At 42.2% G+C, this 16,876-nt stretch overlaps 1 protein-coding gene and 1 non-coding gene across 4 annotated transcripts in view; one reads left to right on the top strand and one right to left on the bottom strand.

Moving 5' to 3' along the window:
• Positions 1-16,876, top strand: part of Mlxip (MLX interacting protein) — an 83,754-nt gene that overhangs the window by 7,741 nt on the left and 59,137 nt on the right. The window lies entirely within an intron of this gene.
• LOC115071402 lies at positions 5,933-6,039 on the bottom strand. The gene has a single exon (XR_003850489.1). It is a non-coding gene; the product is annotated as a U6 spliceosomal RNA (small nuclear RNA).

Genomic DNA, 16,876 nt, shown 5'->3' with positions numbered 1-16,876 from the left:
GCCTGACCTTAAACTCATAATCCTCCTGTTTCTACCTCCCAGATGCTGGGATTACTGGCATGTACTACCACACCCAGCTCAATTGGATTTATTTTGAAAGATTCCTGTAATGGCCCATGAAAGATTCAGAGAATGAGCTCCTCTTTTTCAGAATCAAATTACCCAGAGAATATAAAATGTCCAGGGATCCAGTGTCTGTGTGATCTTTTTTCGCGGGGGCCCCAGCAACTCTGAAAATAACAGTTTCAAACCCCACCAAAATGATATGCATGATTATTGTGAAGATGATGTAATGTGATTCTTTTTTGAGAAACCAACATCCTTGCTCAGGGGTGTGTCTTACTTTCTTCTAGAGCACCTCTTTCTCTTGCTCTCTCTTTTTTTTTTTTTTTTTTTTTTTTTTTGTTTTTTTTTTTTTTTTTTTCTCTTCTGTTAGAATTCCTTTGTCTGGTTACAATTGCAGGCCCCAAGGACTTGTGTTTCAGGGCACAAGCTTTAGAGACTCTCTAATGCCAGCCTATGGGAAGGGTACAGGTTATTTCACATTTCTAGCACCTCAGGGACTACCAGAGGGTCTGGTGCTAGAGCCATGTGGCCCTGATCCTCAGCAGAAGAGAGTCTTCTTTTGCTGCAGCTCTGCCATGAGCAGCTTTCCTTGATGGTCTCACTGCCGGTGATCCACCACTCTGCTTCTTCTTGCTGCTCCACTGCCACAGGAGCTTCTGAATCCATCAGCTTGAGCTTACTGTGACCCATGTTTCCATGCAGACCTTGCTCAGCTTCCTGTCACCATCAGTGCTCTTTGTCGATTGTCTTATTAAATTAGCCCTGTAGCTTCCAACCCAGATGTTTGAACATAGGCTAGCTGGCTCTTCCTCACTGAGCCAGACCTCCTCCAGCCATAGAGCTGGAGTCTGGCTGTGGTCTTGGTTTGTCTGCCCAAGTGCTCATTTCTCAACATGCATTCATGAGGCCACCCTGTATGCCAGGCATAGGTTATCCCTAGGGAATACAGTAAACCAATAGCTGTCGTCTCCCATCACAGAACTTCCATTTTGGTGGGAGTCAATAAGCAAATCAGATTTTGTATGGTGGCAAACACCTTTAATTCCAGCACTGGGAAGCAGAGACAGGTTGATCTCTGTGAGTTCAAGGCTAGCCCGTTTTACATAGTGAGTTCCAGGCCAGCTGAGGCTACATGGAGACCCTGTCTCAAAAAGATAAAAAAATAAAATAAAATAAAATAAAATAAAATAAAATAAAATGAAGGCTAGAAAAAGGAGGGTGGGCAGAAACTTTGAGCTTCTCAGAGAAGTCTTATGAGGAGGTGACATTTCAAGTTAACCTGAAACCTGAGTGAAAAGTAGAAGCCAGGCATGGATAGTTATTCCAGGCAGTAGAAGAGGCCCAAGGTAGAGTAAGCATGGCACATTCTCGGATTAGAAAGGAGACCAGAAGGACTGGATGTTGAGGGCCAAGGGAGTAGGAACAGGTTATCTTGAAGAGGCAAGGGGCCTTACTGGGCATGGTAAGAAGTGAGGACATTATTTTCACTGCATTGGGAGTACTGATTTACCTCCACAGGGCAGCTCATTGTGACTCGTCTATAGGGGATTACTCTATAGGAAACTAATCTATAGAGGCCAGAATTGAAATGAACATCCTACTTGAAAGTTGTTTACCTTTCTTCTCAGACCAGGATGGCCATAGTGGAGTGGTGACCGGTACATGGATCCAAGGTGGTTTTGGAGTTGCTAATGAATTAGACATGGGAGATGCAAAGGAGGGAGGGAGGGAAGGAAGGAAATAATAGACTTTTCACATTATGGCTGAGCCACTGGAGCCATCAGTCCCCTTTATGGCTGCTTAATATTATGTTGAGAACCGTATAGTACACAAACTTGACTCTTAAAGCTGTCCCAACAGCCAGAGACATGTGTGGGCAGCTTCCAAGGGCTATCAGACTGGTGGGCCCCACAGTTGTGCAATATCCTGCCCATTCCAAGAACTTGGGTTCTTTCTTTTGGCCATGCTGCCCTAGCTTGTGAGCCCATATTAATATTAATCTTTTCTGCTCTCATTTTGTATGCTTTGACACAGGGTCTTACTGTAGCCTAGGCTTCTCTCAAACTTGCAGCAATCCTCCTGGATCTGCTATGCCTTTTTTTTTTTTTTAAACAGGGCTTCCTGTAGCCCCAGATGGCCTGGAACTCACTATGTAGACGAAGCTGGCCTCAGTTTTCCAGAGATCTGTCTGCCTGCCCCCCTCCCACGTACAGGAATAAACGGCACACACCACCACACCTGGCTCTGCTGTGCTTCTTGAGGGTCTTTCAGGAGGAGAGACTTTGGAGTTTGGAGGTTGCTTTCTGAATGGTAGAGTTTTTCCTGCTTCCCTGGATTTTGAAAGATTTTTATTTCTGTGGTCTAGTTATAGAGAAATACCATCTGGTCTTGGATTCCCTAAAGAAGGCTCTCCAAGCCTAATGTGTTTGATGTATTTAGGGCTAGCCTGCATCATCAGAAAAATCTATGAGGCCATGGAGAAAGACTGACATTGGTAGCATCAGAGAGGAGTCCAAGGTGTGAAAAATAAATCCAGAAACAGAATTCTTTGTCCTTAGTCCTTGAGCCTTAGACGAGTGTGCAGAATCCTGCTTGGATAACAATGAAGAGACTGTAACTCAGAGAGATGATAGAGGGAGTCAGGTTATTGATAGAAACAAAGGACTGGGGGACTCTCCATTGGAGAGGGAAAACCATAAGGATTTTGGTGGCAGTTTCTTTGTTGAATATTCTGAGAGTAGGAGATTCCCTCTCTCCCTCCCTCCCTCCCTTCCTTTCAAGACATGGTCTTCCAATGTAATCCAAGCTGGCCTTCAGTCCTCCTGCCTCAGCCTCTTGAATGCTGGGATTATAGGCATGTGCCAGCACACTCAGCTCTAGTGCGGTGTTGAGGATTGAACCCTTGTGCGTGCTACACAAGCTCTGTATTCACCTTATCTACCTCACTACCCTTTCCACTGATTATTAAAATAGTACATAGTTTGCTGTTTTCCAGATACATAACAGGGCCTTTAAAGTTGTCTCTTTTGTGCTTTAAATTATTAAGCAGATCTTCTCTGCCTTGTTGCAGAACTCTTCCATCTACTTGTAGTCAGACAAGTTTTCTTATTTCTTTAAGCAGTGTTTATTGGGGTATAACTTAAAGACCATAAAAGTGTACCCATTTAAAAAAATTTTATTTATTATTTTATTTTATGTGTATGAGTGTATTGCCTGCATGTATGTGAGTGCATCTGTGTTGTGCAATGCTGCGGAGATCAGAAGAGAGCTTCGGATTTCCCTGGAACTGGAGTTAAGGACAGTTCATAGCCGTCATGTGGGTGCTGGGAATTGAACCTGGGTCCTCTGCAAGAGCAGTCAGTGCTCTTAACCGCTGAGCCATCACCAGCCCCAGAATGCACCCATTTTAAGTGTACAGCTCAGTGATTGTTTTTCTTACTGGTGAAGTTCATTGTTGTAATCCAGTTTTAGGGCATTCCATCTGTAAGATCCTTCATTGCTGTTTACAAGTTTACACTCAATCCCAGTTCTCACTCCAGCCCCAGATAATTGCTCATCTGTCTCTGTAGATTTGTCTTTTCTGAACATTTCATAACCATGGGATCATATAATATGTGGCCTTTTGAGTATGACTTCTATGACTTGGTATAATGTTTTCTTTTTCTTTTTTCTTCAGTTTTTGAGATAGTTTCATGTAGCCCAGTTTGGCTTCAAATTCAGTATGTAGCCCAGGGATAACCTTGAATTCCTCATCCTCCTGCTGCCACCTCCCCAAGTGCTGGGATTGTAAAGATACACCACTACAATTTGCTTAGCATCATGTTTTCTAATATGGACCTTAGGTTTTGAGTGATATTATCCTAGAACAAATTGCATTCAGTAATGAAAAGAAGCAACTACTGTGTGCAACAACATGATTAAATTTAAGAAACATGTTAAGTGGAATAGCTTAAGGACCTGAGGATTTAGCTTAGTTGATAAAGTTGCATTAAATACTAGGTTCGATCCTCAGCACTGCATAAACTGGGCATGGGGCACACCTATAATCCTAGTTGGAGGCAAGAAAGATTGGAAGTTCAAGGTCATCCTCGGCTACATAGAAAGTTGGCCAGCTTGGGCCTGAGAACTTATATTTAAAAAAAAACAAAAACAAAAAAAGGGCAAGTATTTGATTCAACATAATGAAATAACCTAGAAGAGTATATACTGATTCCATTTATATGAAGTTCAAAAATTGACTAAACTGATCCCTAGTGAAAAGCAAGCTCAGTACTTGTGAGTCAGACATGGTAGCACAGGCCTATAATTTCAGTACTCTGGTGGATCAGGAGGATCAGGAGTTCAAAGCCAGCCTAAACTACATAGCTACATGAGATCCTCTCAAAAAAAAGAAAAGCAAAATCAAATAAAATTGTTGCTTGGTTGGTGGAGAGGATCTGGCTGGGAATAGGCATGAGAGGTATTTCTGGATGATGCTGATGTTTTTATAGCCTATTTGTTGTTTTGAATGTTCCCACCTTATTTTATTTTTTAAAGTTTATTATTTGTATGTATATGTGTGTGAAGACTCTCTCTCTCTCTCTCTCTCTCTCTCTCTCTCTCTCTCTGTGTGTGTGTGTGTGTGATAGTGTGTATGTGGAGATCAGAGGACAACTTGATGGACTCAGTTCTCTCCAACTACCATATGGGTTCCTGGGATCAAACTCAGGTTGTTGGGCTTGCATGAAGCAAGACTTTACTGTTGAGCCTCCTCTCTAGCCCTGTTTTTGTTTTTGAGGTCAAGTCTCACTATGGAACCCCTGCTGGCCCCAAGACTCACAGTGATTCTTCTACCTCAGTCTTCCAGGTGCTAGGATTATAGGTGTGAACCACCCCAGTCAGGCTGTTGTTTTAGTTTTGGTTTTTAGTGCTGCCCAGGGATCAAGCCCAGAGCTTTGTGTATGCTAGGAAAATATTCTCCCACTGAGCTACATTCTCAGCCCTGTTTGTCAGTGTGTAACTCAGGCTGGCTTTGAACTCATAATCCTCCACCCTCAGTTTAACATGTGCTGGGATATAGGGAATTATGGGCCATTTAAAAGAAAAACAAAGCAGGTTTTTTTTTTTTTTTTTTTTTTTTTTTTTTTTTTTTTTTTTTTTGGTCTTTTTGAGCCAGGGTCTCCCTGTAGCCCCAGTTGTCCTGGATTCACTGTGGAGACCAGGCTGGCCTCAAACTCACAAAGATCTACCTGCCTCTGCCTTCTGAGTCCTGGGATTAAAGGCATGCACCACCACGTCCAGCCCCTTTTCTTCAGATTTTTAATATTATCTGTAGGAAATCTAATTTGGAAAGTGCAGGACTACATGACCCTAATAATCCTGAATATATCAGTGTCTACAAATCCTCGATATCCTGTCTTCACTGTGTATAGTAAAAGCAGGAATGGTTGGAAAGTGACCTTCTCTAAGACTTCCCATAGATTAGAAGGACTTGGGAATTGATTTCCCCATCATGCATTGGAGATTGCCATATCACTGTCTGTAAAGTGATCCTGTTAATACCATTTTCTTAACATTGTTTATCTGGGGTCAGAAGTCACACTTAAATGTCCACAATGACGAGGATATAAAGCAGGCCACCTCTAAGACCAAGGGACCCTCTGCTGTCTTATTTTCCTTCTTTCGATGTCATAGTTACAGGAAAGTATTTATTATGAGAATTATATAGGTAAAAGCTGTAGTAGCCTTGGCCTTAGGCAAGAGGAAGTGGTGGGGGACCTTTGTAAACTGGAGTTTTGGCTTGAGGGAATAGTCACCACCAGCTCCAGGTGATTTCTTGCTATTTGAGAAGGTGATCCCAGTGTTAGATTTGTTTGACTTTTTAAAAAAAAATATGGACTGCTTCACAGATTTACATGTCATCCCTGCGCAGGGGCCATGCTAACCTTTTCTGTATTGTTCCAATTTTAGTATATGTGCTGCTGAAGTGAGCACTAGATTTGACTTTTTTGAAAAGTTGGAATAAGTGTGAATTATTTTTGGTGGGTAGAGTTCTGAGATTGAATTCAGGGCCTCATGCAGGTATTCGGTATTCTGGAGAATGAGTTTAATCTAGGCTGAATCTAGTTTATACTTAAACCTTTGAGTCTTGACCTAAGTGATAAATGTGATCAAGAGAAATGGACACAGACAAATAATGGTGAGTTAAGTCGGGAAGGAAGGCTAGAAAATGCAGTCAAACTCCAAAGAAAGCTTCTAAGTTTACTATTCAGCTTTAGGACAAGGACAGTTTTGTAGTTGTCCTTACTGTTTTGTGTACCTTCTTGCTCTATTTAAAGTCACATGACAAAAAAAATTTTAAGTGGGGGGATTGCTGGAGAAATGGCTTAGCGGTTAAAGGCATTGGCTGCTCTTGGCAGAGAACCCAAGTTCTGTTCCCAGCACCCACATGGCAGCTAACAACCGTCTTTATAGTTTCAGGGGATCTAACACCCTCTTCTGGCCTCCATGGGCATTGCATGCATGTGTGCAGTTAGATGCATGCATGCAAAACACTCATACACATAAAATAAAAATAAATAAAAATTAGGGGCTGAAGAGATGGCTCAGCGGTTAAAAGCACTGACTGTTCTTGCAGAAGACCCAGGTTCGATTCCCAGCACCCACATGGTGGCTACAAACTGTCCTTAACTCCAGTTCCAGGGGCGTGCAAATCCTTCTTCTGACCTCTGCAGCATTGCACAACATGGGTGCACTCACATACATGCACTCACATACATGCAGGCAGTACACTCGTACACATAAAATAAAAATAACAAAACATTTTTTTAAAAAAAGAAAAGGCAGCTGGGCCACTTTGCCTGCATCATCTCTGCAGGGTGTGACAGTTTCTTTTGGGAATGTTAAGTGTGCCGTCTTACAGAGGCAGATGCTGAGGCGACACTGGGATGCCTCTCCAGTGAGTAGACAGCACCTGCCTCTGCCTCCTAAGTGCTGGGATTAAAGGTGTGTGCCACCACGCCCTGCTATAAATAAAATATTTTAAAATAAAAAAATTTTAAAAAAAGAAATAAAAAATTAAAGTCTCAGGACTAGAATCTTCTGGTACCAAATCTAATTCTGTCTTCCTGGTGAACTCCAAAGGTATGTATGCTTCTTGGAAGCGGTTATTCAGTTAGGAGATGCTACAGCCATGGTTCTAAATAGTCTTGCATTGGAGATGGAGCGTTTAGTCCATTTTGTAAAACTTTTGGACTCCAGATGAATCTTTACATCCTTATTTGAACTGTTATCTCTCAGCTTCATTGCTATCATTGACTAAAGTAGGGTGGTTTTCATGGGGGTATTCTAGGATGGAGGAAAGGAATAAAACTTGGATTTAACTTCAAGCAGTTGATTTGGTTACAGTTGAAACAAAATCATAACTCTGTTAGGCCGAGTTGGCCTCTAGTTTAGTTTCTAACCTGCATATTTTGTCTCGCCTTATATATAATGTTGATTTTGGTTTCCATGGTATATATGGATGTGTGTTTGGAGTGGCTTGCAGAGCAGTGGGTGTACCCACTTAGGCCCCTCCTATATCTCCTTGACTTTCACATTCACTTGTACAGCCACCTGTACAAGTTTCTTAGGCTTTTCTTCTCCCTGCTCCACCCCAAGATAGTCTCCCTGTACCCCAGCTGCTCTGGAACTTGCTGTGTAAACCAGGTTGGCCTCAATCTCATAGAGATCCACTTGGCCTCTGCCTTTCAAGTGCTGCAATTAAAGGTGTGTGTGGCCACCACTGGACTCTTCTTTCTTTTGATCTCATTTATAAAGATGTTGGCAAATAGCTTTATGATTTGGAAGTGCCGTTACTTCTGCCTCAAAACTAGATTAAAATAGAATTTGTTTTTGTTTTTATTAGAGATGTAGCACTTTCTCTGCTGAGACCTGTTCACTGAAAGTTGGGGATCTTCCTTCAGCTTAGAAGTTTACTTTGGAGTTTGACTGCATTTTCTTCCAGACTTAACTCACCATTATTTCTCTGTGTCCATAATGATTTATTTATTTTTATTTTATGTATATGAGTGTTTTGATTACATGTAAGTGCACCTGTGTGCGCAATATCCACAGAACTGGAACTCTTGAAGAGCAGAATGTGTTCTTAACCACTGAGTTCTCTCTCTAGCCCCCATTGTAATGTACTAATATTAAGATAATATCTTAACATTAAGAGATGGTAAAGGCACTGGCTGCCAAGCCTGACAACCTGAGTTTGATCCCTGGAACCCAGATGGTAGGAACAGGAGACCTGACTAGGGTTGTATTCTGCCTCCATATGCATACTGTGGTATATGAATGCACACATACCCACATACAAAATAAAAAAGTAAGTAAATGTAAAAAATAATAACCTTTCTCTTTTTATTTTATTATGGAAAAATTAAGAACTATAGATACAACTAAAAGAAAATAAAAATTGGAACACCCAGGGATAACCTCTCAATTCCCTAGTGTTTATCCTTCCAGACCTTGTTTTTTAATTTTTTTTGGCATGCTGAGTATATGTTTTTTTTTTTTTCCATTTAGGAAATTATGAGCACCTTTCCAAGTCCCCAAATGCTCATCAGCAATGTTTTTAGTGACTCAGTAGTATCTTATTGTGTGGATGTTATTATTTATGTAATCCTTGAGAATATTTTCATGGTAGTTTAAAAAATATTTTTTTTTACTTTTATTTTATGTGTATGAGTGTATTGCCTGCATGTATGTGAGTGCACCCATGTCGTGCAGTGCCTCAGAGGTCAGAAGAGGGCTTCGGATTCCCCTGGAACTGGAGTTAAGGACGGTTCGTAGTCGCCATGTGGGTGCTGGGAATCAAACCTGGGTCCCCTGTAAGAGCAGTCAGTGAGTGCTCTTAACCGCTGAGCCATCTCTCCAGCCTCCATGGTATTTTTTGGAGTGCCTCAGGGTTTTGTTGGTGGTGGTGGTGGTGATGGTGGTTTTTTTTTGGTCTTTTGAGACAGGGTCTCTGTATCCTCAGCTGGCCTTGAACTTACAGAGATCTACCTGCCTCTATCTCCCAAGTGCTGCGACTAAAAGCGTGTGCCACCATTCCTGGCATTTTCTGGGTTTTTTTTGTTTGTTTGGGGTTTTTTGGTCTTTTTGAGACAAGGTCTCCCTGTAGCTCCAGCTGCCTGGAACTTGCTCTGTAGACCAGGCTGGCCTCCTGAGTGCTGGGCTTAAAGACATGTGCCACCACACCTGGCCATCTTAAAATATTTTTTAAAAACCCAAAAAATGCTGGGCGTGGTGGTGTACGCCTTTAATCCCAGCACTCAGGAGGCAGAGGCAGGCAGATCCTCTGTGAGTTCGAGGCCAGACTGGTTTACATAGCAAGTTCCAGGTCAGCTGGGGCTACAGGGAGACCCTGTCTCAAAAAGACCTAAAAAAATTTTTTTTTAATTTATTATTATTTTTATTTTATGTGTATGAATGTATTGCCTGCGTGTATGTAAACCCATGTCATGCAATGCTCTCAGAGGTCAGAAGAGTCAGATCCCCAGAACTAGAATTACATACAGGCATTGTTAGCTGCCATTTGGGTGCTGGGAACCGAACCCAAATCCTCTGCAAGATCAGCCAGTGCTTTTAATTCCTGAGCCATTTCTTTAGCTGCTGTTTTCTGTTTTTTTCAAGATAGGATCTCATGTAACCCAGGCTGGCTTTGAACTCACTGTGTAGCCAAAGATGGCCTTGAACTCCTAATCCTTATGCCTTTATCTCCTGAGTGCTGGGATGTAGGCATTTAGCACCACACTTGACTGGGCCTCTGTTCTATTCATCCTTGTACAGTACCCTGGATTGGCTCCATTCTTGTAAATGTCTCTCTACCTGCCCCCCCCCCCCATTCCTGAGAGGATCCTTACCCTGAGAGCATTTTAGAGTTCTTAGAAAAGAGGCAGCACCTCATAATCACCATATAAGGCACCCCTACCTTGTCATACCTCCCTACCTTATTTGGGTAGATATGTGTGCAGGAATGGTGATTTCAGATGCACAGTTGAACAGAGGCTTGTTTTGTGCCTAGGTTGCTCAGTTGAAAGCTCCATATATTCTCATAGGTGTCACTGAAATTGGCAGTGGGGCTGGGGACAATGGATGGTTAGCATCTGCCAAGTAGTGCCTGCTGTCCCTGTTGTGCCCTGCTGACTGGCACACCCCAGAGGCACTGATGACATTGTCTTTGGCCATGAATCTGTCCCTTGGCCTTACATTGTTCTGGAGGGAGGGGGAGCAAAGGCTTCATGAAGAGAGCATTTATTTGCTTAGTGGGTGCCTAGTAGTGAGCTCACCTGTGTTGTTGGCTTGTTGTGGTTTCGTGTTTCTGCTAGTTCCAGGCTGTACTTTGGCTGATCCAGGGAGGGAAGAGCTGACTCAACTCTGAAGTGCCATTTAAATCCTTTCTGTCAAGTGGAGTCCTGAGACACTGACTAGCAGTCTCTAGCTTTAGCAGCCATCTTCATAGCTGCCTAGAGACTTCTGTGATCTTCGTTGTCCAGCCATCATCACTCTGGGCAGAGGGTTTATTGAGTAAAGACCTTAGTTATCTGTCCTGTTCTGTGTGAAGATGGCAGCCTAGTAGAAAGGCTCAGAACCCAGGTGTCTATGTCCACCTGCTGTGTTCTTGCCCTGACTTCTTACCAAGGGCCCAGTGAGCTAAGTGCTGCTCCTTGTCTACTAAACCAGTTTCTGTTTACATTTAATTTTGGGTGTAATTTTGTTTTGTTTGTAGTGCTAGGAATCATGCTAAGGACATGTTCTGTCACTAAGTTCTAACCCTAGTGGCCCTTTAAACCCGTGTTTTTTCCCAATGGAAAACCCTGACTGGAAGTTGTACCTACAGGAAAGGCTATCCTCACAAAACCAAAGAATAGGTATCAGTACAGCTTTGGTATGTCCTTGACATTGTCCTTGCACAGTACCTGAGTTCTGGCAGACAGGTGAAGTTTACCTGTGCCATGCACAGCCTCCTCCAGGGCCTACCTCAGAGCAACTACCAGAGACTGTAGATTGCAGTGGAGCAGGTGTGCCCTGTGTGTAGCCACCTGTTTTTCCCCAGATAAGTCTGTTTGCTTATCTTGGTTGTGCTGGTTGCTGGCTCCTGGGTGCTCTGGGTGTGTGTGCAGTACAGGAGGTAACTATCTCATTGGTAAAATGGAGACTCAATGAGCAGGGCAGGGTGTGGTGTGAGAAATACTGTAGCCTGTTTTTTCCTGAGCCTTCAATTCTCCTGAGGGACTGTCCTTGCAGACCCCAAGGCAGAGCTTTTAGGGTCTTGAGGAGATGGGGAGCAGCCACCCCCAGCTTGGCAGCTCAGATCAGTGTCTTAAGGATGCTTCCCTCTCCTGTGCCTGCCTGTAACTTAGGTTGGCAGCACTGGAGAGGCCATAATGCTTTGGCCCTTTGTTCTCTCTTGGCTAGGATTGCTGAAAATTTAGCAGCAAGTTAGACCTAAATGTGTCCTGGGAGCCCGAGAAGGGCTGCTGAGATGGGAGATGGATGACTGTGAAACAGCTGACTCTGGTGATGTGTCATCTCTGAAGGGCAGTTAACAGCCTTCTCTTGTGGGCTAGCTAATGCTGGTTTATGTGCAGTTTCTTTTCCTTCTTTTTAGCATGATGTCTCAAAGTCACGGGGAACAAGAAGATAGAAATTAGGAGGGGAAGGCAGCTTTTCAACCAGCTCTTGTGGGGCTGTTGCAATCTCCTGACAAAGCCACCATTGTTTTGAATCAAGTGCCAGTTGGTTTGGTTTGAATCGCTCTGGTGCACTGAAATTGGCTTCTTTTCTTTTACGTCTGCTGCTGTTTTGGGGGCAGGCTGGGAGGAGGAGGACTGTCAGTCCCAGATGAGAGAAGGGTTATTTCCTTCCCAGAGCAGACAGCTGTCCCTTGCCCCCATGGGCATCCTGAACTTTGGCTGGGCTGCAGCCAGTGTCACCTCTTATTAACACCCCTGGAGCATCAGCATCGAGTTTCCAGGAATCAGGCTGCCTGATGGTGGCCTTGGCCTCACTTGGCACTGGTTTGCTCCATGCAAGGACCACCTGCTCTGGTCCAGCTGTCTGCCCACTGTTGCCACTGCCACCACTGACCTCCCAACCAACTTTTTGGCCCTGTTCTTCTACCTATCTGCGTACATATTTCAAGCTACAGAGGTGATCAGCAAGAGTGAGGAATTCCTCTGGCTGAGCTCCCACAAGGCAAGAAGAGGGCCTCAGAGCCTCATATTTAATTTCTGGGCTAACTTCACAGCATATCTTCTCACCTCTACCCCTCAGCACACTTTCATATTGCAAATCTGACATCAACATGTTTGGGAAATCCCAGCCCCAGAGAACTGCCCTGTGGTGGAAGGTATCCGTAGTGACAAGGTCGAGATTGTTTTTTCTGAATTAGATAGAATTAATAGCTCTTCAAGTGCTGTGTAGTTACAAACTGACTTCTGAGCAGCTATAAAGGAGAAAATGCAGTGTGGAAACAATTACATTTAAGATTCTTGCCTCAGTCAAATTGAAATGCTTTCCTCAAAGATCTCCAGAGCTACAGAAGTGGGAGTAGACCACCTGGCAGCAGAGCTGGGTGGCAGAGGGAATGTAAAATGACCTTCTCTACCATGGGCTGGCTTTATTCAGAGACAGATTTGGGAACCATCTTCATAGTTTGAGGAACACAGAAGAATTTCAAGAATAGATCACAACTGGGCATGGTGGCACCTTTAAACCCAGCCTGGTCTACATAGCAAGCCCCAGGCCATCTGGGGCTTTGTCATAGTCAGACTCATCTCAAAAAAACAGAAGAAAAGGAAGAGGAGGAAGAAGAAGAGGAAGAAGGAAGATGAGAAGGAGAAAAGAAGAACAAGAAGAAGAAGGAGAAGGAGAAGAAGACGACAAAAGAGACAAAAGACTTTATACCTAAATGTGGTAGTACTAGTTGGGAGGCTGAAGCAGGAAGATCCACTTAGCTCAGGAGTTTGAGGCCAGCCTGGGCATCATAGCCAGATATGGTCCTCATCTCAGAAGTAATAAATTGAAAAAAAGAATTGGCCAGCATGGTGGCACACGCCTTTAATCCCAGCACTTGGGAGGCAGAGGCAGGCAGATCTCTGTGAGTTTGATGCCAGCCTGGTCTACCTAGTGAGTTCTAATACAGCTGGGACTACAGGAAGACCCTGTCTCAAAAAGACCAAAAATAAATAATAAATAAATAAATAAATAAATAAATTTATACTACAGGAAGACCCTGTCTCAAAAAGACCAAAAATAAACAAACAAACAAACAAACAAACAAATTAACACTGAATGGGGTGGCTCACACCTGTAATCCCACAGATAAAGGCAGGAGGATTGGGAATTCAAAGTCATCTTCCACTACCATAGCAAGTTTGAGGCCATCTTAGGCTACATGAGATCCTATCTCCAAAACAAAACAAAGCAAACCCCCTCCCCCCCTCAAAAAACCCACCACCAACAAAAAAGATATTTCTTAGGTCAGACTTTTGAGTTTTGTGGCATTAAAGTTGGGTTACTACCAAAATATGCTTGTAAAGGCCTGCAAATAGCTCAGTGAGTAGGAGTGAGTGCTTGCCATATACTCCTTGCAGTCTGGTTTCAGTCCCCAGAACCCAGGTAAAGGTGGAAGAGCAACAACTCTAGAGAGTTGGTCTCTAACCTCCTACACATATGCTGTGGCATGCATCACCTCATATAATAATAAATATTAAAAAAATTAAAATATGCTTGCAAACTACATGTGGTAGTATATACCTTTAATCCCAGCGCTCGGGAGGCAGGGGCAGGGGGATCTCTGTGAGACTGAGGCTAGCCTAGTCTACATAGCAAGTTCCAGGCCAGCTGGGGCTATAGAAAGACCCTGTCTCAAAAAAATAAATTAAATTATAATATGTTTGTAAAATACATGCAAAATTCCATTTTTATTATTAAATATTTTGGTGGTACACGCCTTTAATCCCAGCAAGGAAGTGAGATCTGTATAGTGAGACTCTATCTCAAAAAAAAAAAAAAAAAGAAGTAATTATTACCTTGTGCTTGTGACCCTTCTTTGTCCATTTCTCAAGTGCTGAAATTATAGCTCGGCACCACCGCATAACTTTGTGTATGTTAGGCAAGCACTCTACCAACTTAGCTATACAATTAACTATTTTTAGTGGGACATGGACATCTCATGCATAACATTCTTTACTGCATTCTTGAACACATTAAGTATAGTATAATTCATTTTTTAATTTTAATTCATTATTGTGTGGATGTGCACATGTGTGCCACAGCATGTGTGTGGAGGTCAGAGGAATACTTCGTGAAGTTGATTCTCTCCTGCTTTTAAGTGGGTTCCAGGGATTGAACTCAGGTCACCAAGCTTGCATGGCAGGCAGTTAACTGATTTCCCCAGCCCCCTAGTATAGTAATTTCTAGTAATCGTCCACTGTTAAGGTATATGTGCTTCTGTGCTCAGTGATCCCAGACTCTTGGAGTTGAGGTTTTATATGCTCTAAGCACAGGCATCTACTCTGCCCTGCAGTCTCACTCAGTTCCTGACATTCAGATGTCTGTTCCCCCAGGCTGTTGGCTCCTCTGCTCTGCAGGGAGCTCACTGCTCACTCTCTTTTTGTTTGGACTCATTCATATTCTATAGGTTTGTACAACTTGTTAAATTGAGTATAAAATAAATTAATTTAGGATTTAGAAACCCTTCTGAGTCAAACGCACAGATTTTATCTTTTATCTATCATCTATCTTGAATTATTTTTAACCTTCTGTGTAGTGAAGTTGAGCTCCATCTAGACAGGTGTGAAATAATGCTTCTTTTCTGGAATAATTTGAAGCTGCTATTACCCAGTTATATCCCTGAAAAGTATTGACCAAACAACTTGTATGTATGTTAGAAATGTACCACAATTAGAATGTATTATTCTGAAATGAGAATTTCCAAAAGGAAATGCTTTTGTGAAGGCTCTTCCTCTACTGCCTGCCTTATTACCTAGAGATGCACATCCATTATCAAATAAAGACTTCAGAATTTCCAGAGGATAGAAAAAAAGAAAAAGGTAAAATTTCTGATACGTGTAGTTTCATTCTTGCACTGTCAGTTTTCTTTTGAAGAACAAATTTTTTTTTTTTTTGGTCTCTTTGAGACAGGGTCTCCCTGTAGTTCCAGCTGGCCTGGAACTCACTATATAAACCAGGCCCAGCTTGAACTCATCAGAGATCTGCCTGCTTCTTCCTCCCAGTGCTGGGATTTAAGTCATAGGCCACCACACCCGGCTGAAGAACAAGTTTTAAAAAATTTTATGAAGATTTATTTTTATGTATGTTTTTATGTCATGTGTGTGCATGTGTCCAGAGGGTTCAAAAGAGAGTATTAGATCCCCTGGAGCTGGAGTTACAGGTAGTTGTGGGTGCTAGAAACCAAACTTGGGTCCTCTGGAAGAGCAGCAAGAGCTCTTAGCCAGTGAGCCATCTGTCCAGCCCCAAGCTTTTAAATTTTGAAGTTCCAGATATTTTTTCTCTTTTAGTTCATGGTTTTTGGTCTTGTTTAAGACATCCTTGTCAAACCCAAGATCTCAGATTTTTTTCTGTTCTCTTCAAGGTTATTTTTGCTTTTTAAAAAATATTTTTTTTATTTTTTATTTTTATTTATTTATTTTTTTTGAGGTAGGTTTGTACTATGTAGCCCTGGCTGTCTTTGCACTTACTATGTAGATCAGGCTGACCCTGAAATCAGAGAGATCTGCCTGCCTCTACCTTCCAAGTGCTGGGATTCAAGGCATGTGTCACCTCACTTGACCTTTATTTTAAAATTTTATGTTTTTAAAATTATTTATTATTTTTATTTTATGTGTATTCATATATTGCCTGCATGTAGGTAAGTGCCCCTGTGTCATGCAATGCCTGTGGAGGTCAGAAGAGGCTGTCAGATCCCCTGGAACTGGAGTTATAGACAGTTGTTAGCTGCCATGTGGGTGCTAGGATTCAAACCTGGGTCTTCTGCAAGAACAACCAGTCTTCTTAACCGCTGAGCCATCTCTCCAGCCCCCTAAAATTTTAGGTTTATGAGTGTTTTGTCAGCATATATGTAAGTGCACCAGGTATATCCAATGCTCCCAGATTCTAGAAGAGGGCATTGGATCCTTGGAAACTGGAGTTACAGATGTTGTTGACTAGTTGTCAGCTGCCATGTGGGTGCTAGGAACTGAATCTGTGTCTTCTGGAAAAACAATGCAACCAGTGTTCTTGACTAGTGAGCCATCTCTCCAGCACTGCTTTGTTTTTCGATGCTTAGAATTTGGTCCAGAGTCTTGTGTATGTTGGGTAAGTGCTGCATCAGTGCACTACACTCTCACAGCCTAAAAATTTCATACTTTTTAGCTACTATGATCCATTTTTTTGAAGAATTATATATTTTTTAATTTTTAAAAAATTTAATAACCATATTATTATAAGAAACATTTCATTACATCTCTAGCATATTCAGTAACACAGTCCAGAACAAAGATATATGTCTTTCAAAAGTGGCTGTAAATTTTTAGGTTCATAGTTGAATTAATACACTTATACAATATTGAACTCAGTACAAACCCTGTAAGATATAAAATTGAATTTACCCTTTAAAGAAGATCTCCATTTCATTTTATAATATGCTGTTTCTGACATTTTTTTGCCTAGTAACGCTTAGATGTTTGCACATGTGTCTTTAATCTCTGTGTATCTGATGATTACTAGTCACAGTTGGTTAAACACAGATCCTTAGTACCTGAGTATGGATATAAAG

The sequence above is a fragment of the Nannospalax galili genome, unplaced genomic scaffold, assembly GCF_000622305.1.
Source record: "Nannospalax galili isolate Female #2095 unplaced genomic scaffold, S.galili_v1.0 scaffold218, whole genome shotgun sequence".
Classification (NCBI taxonomy): Eukaryota; Metazoa; Chordata; class Mammalia; order Rodentia; family Spalacidae; genus Nannospalax; species Nannospalax galili.
Note: the sequence above shows the minus strand (reverse complement) of the source record. Positions and strands in the feature narration are given on the sequence as shown.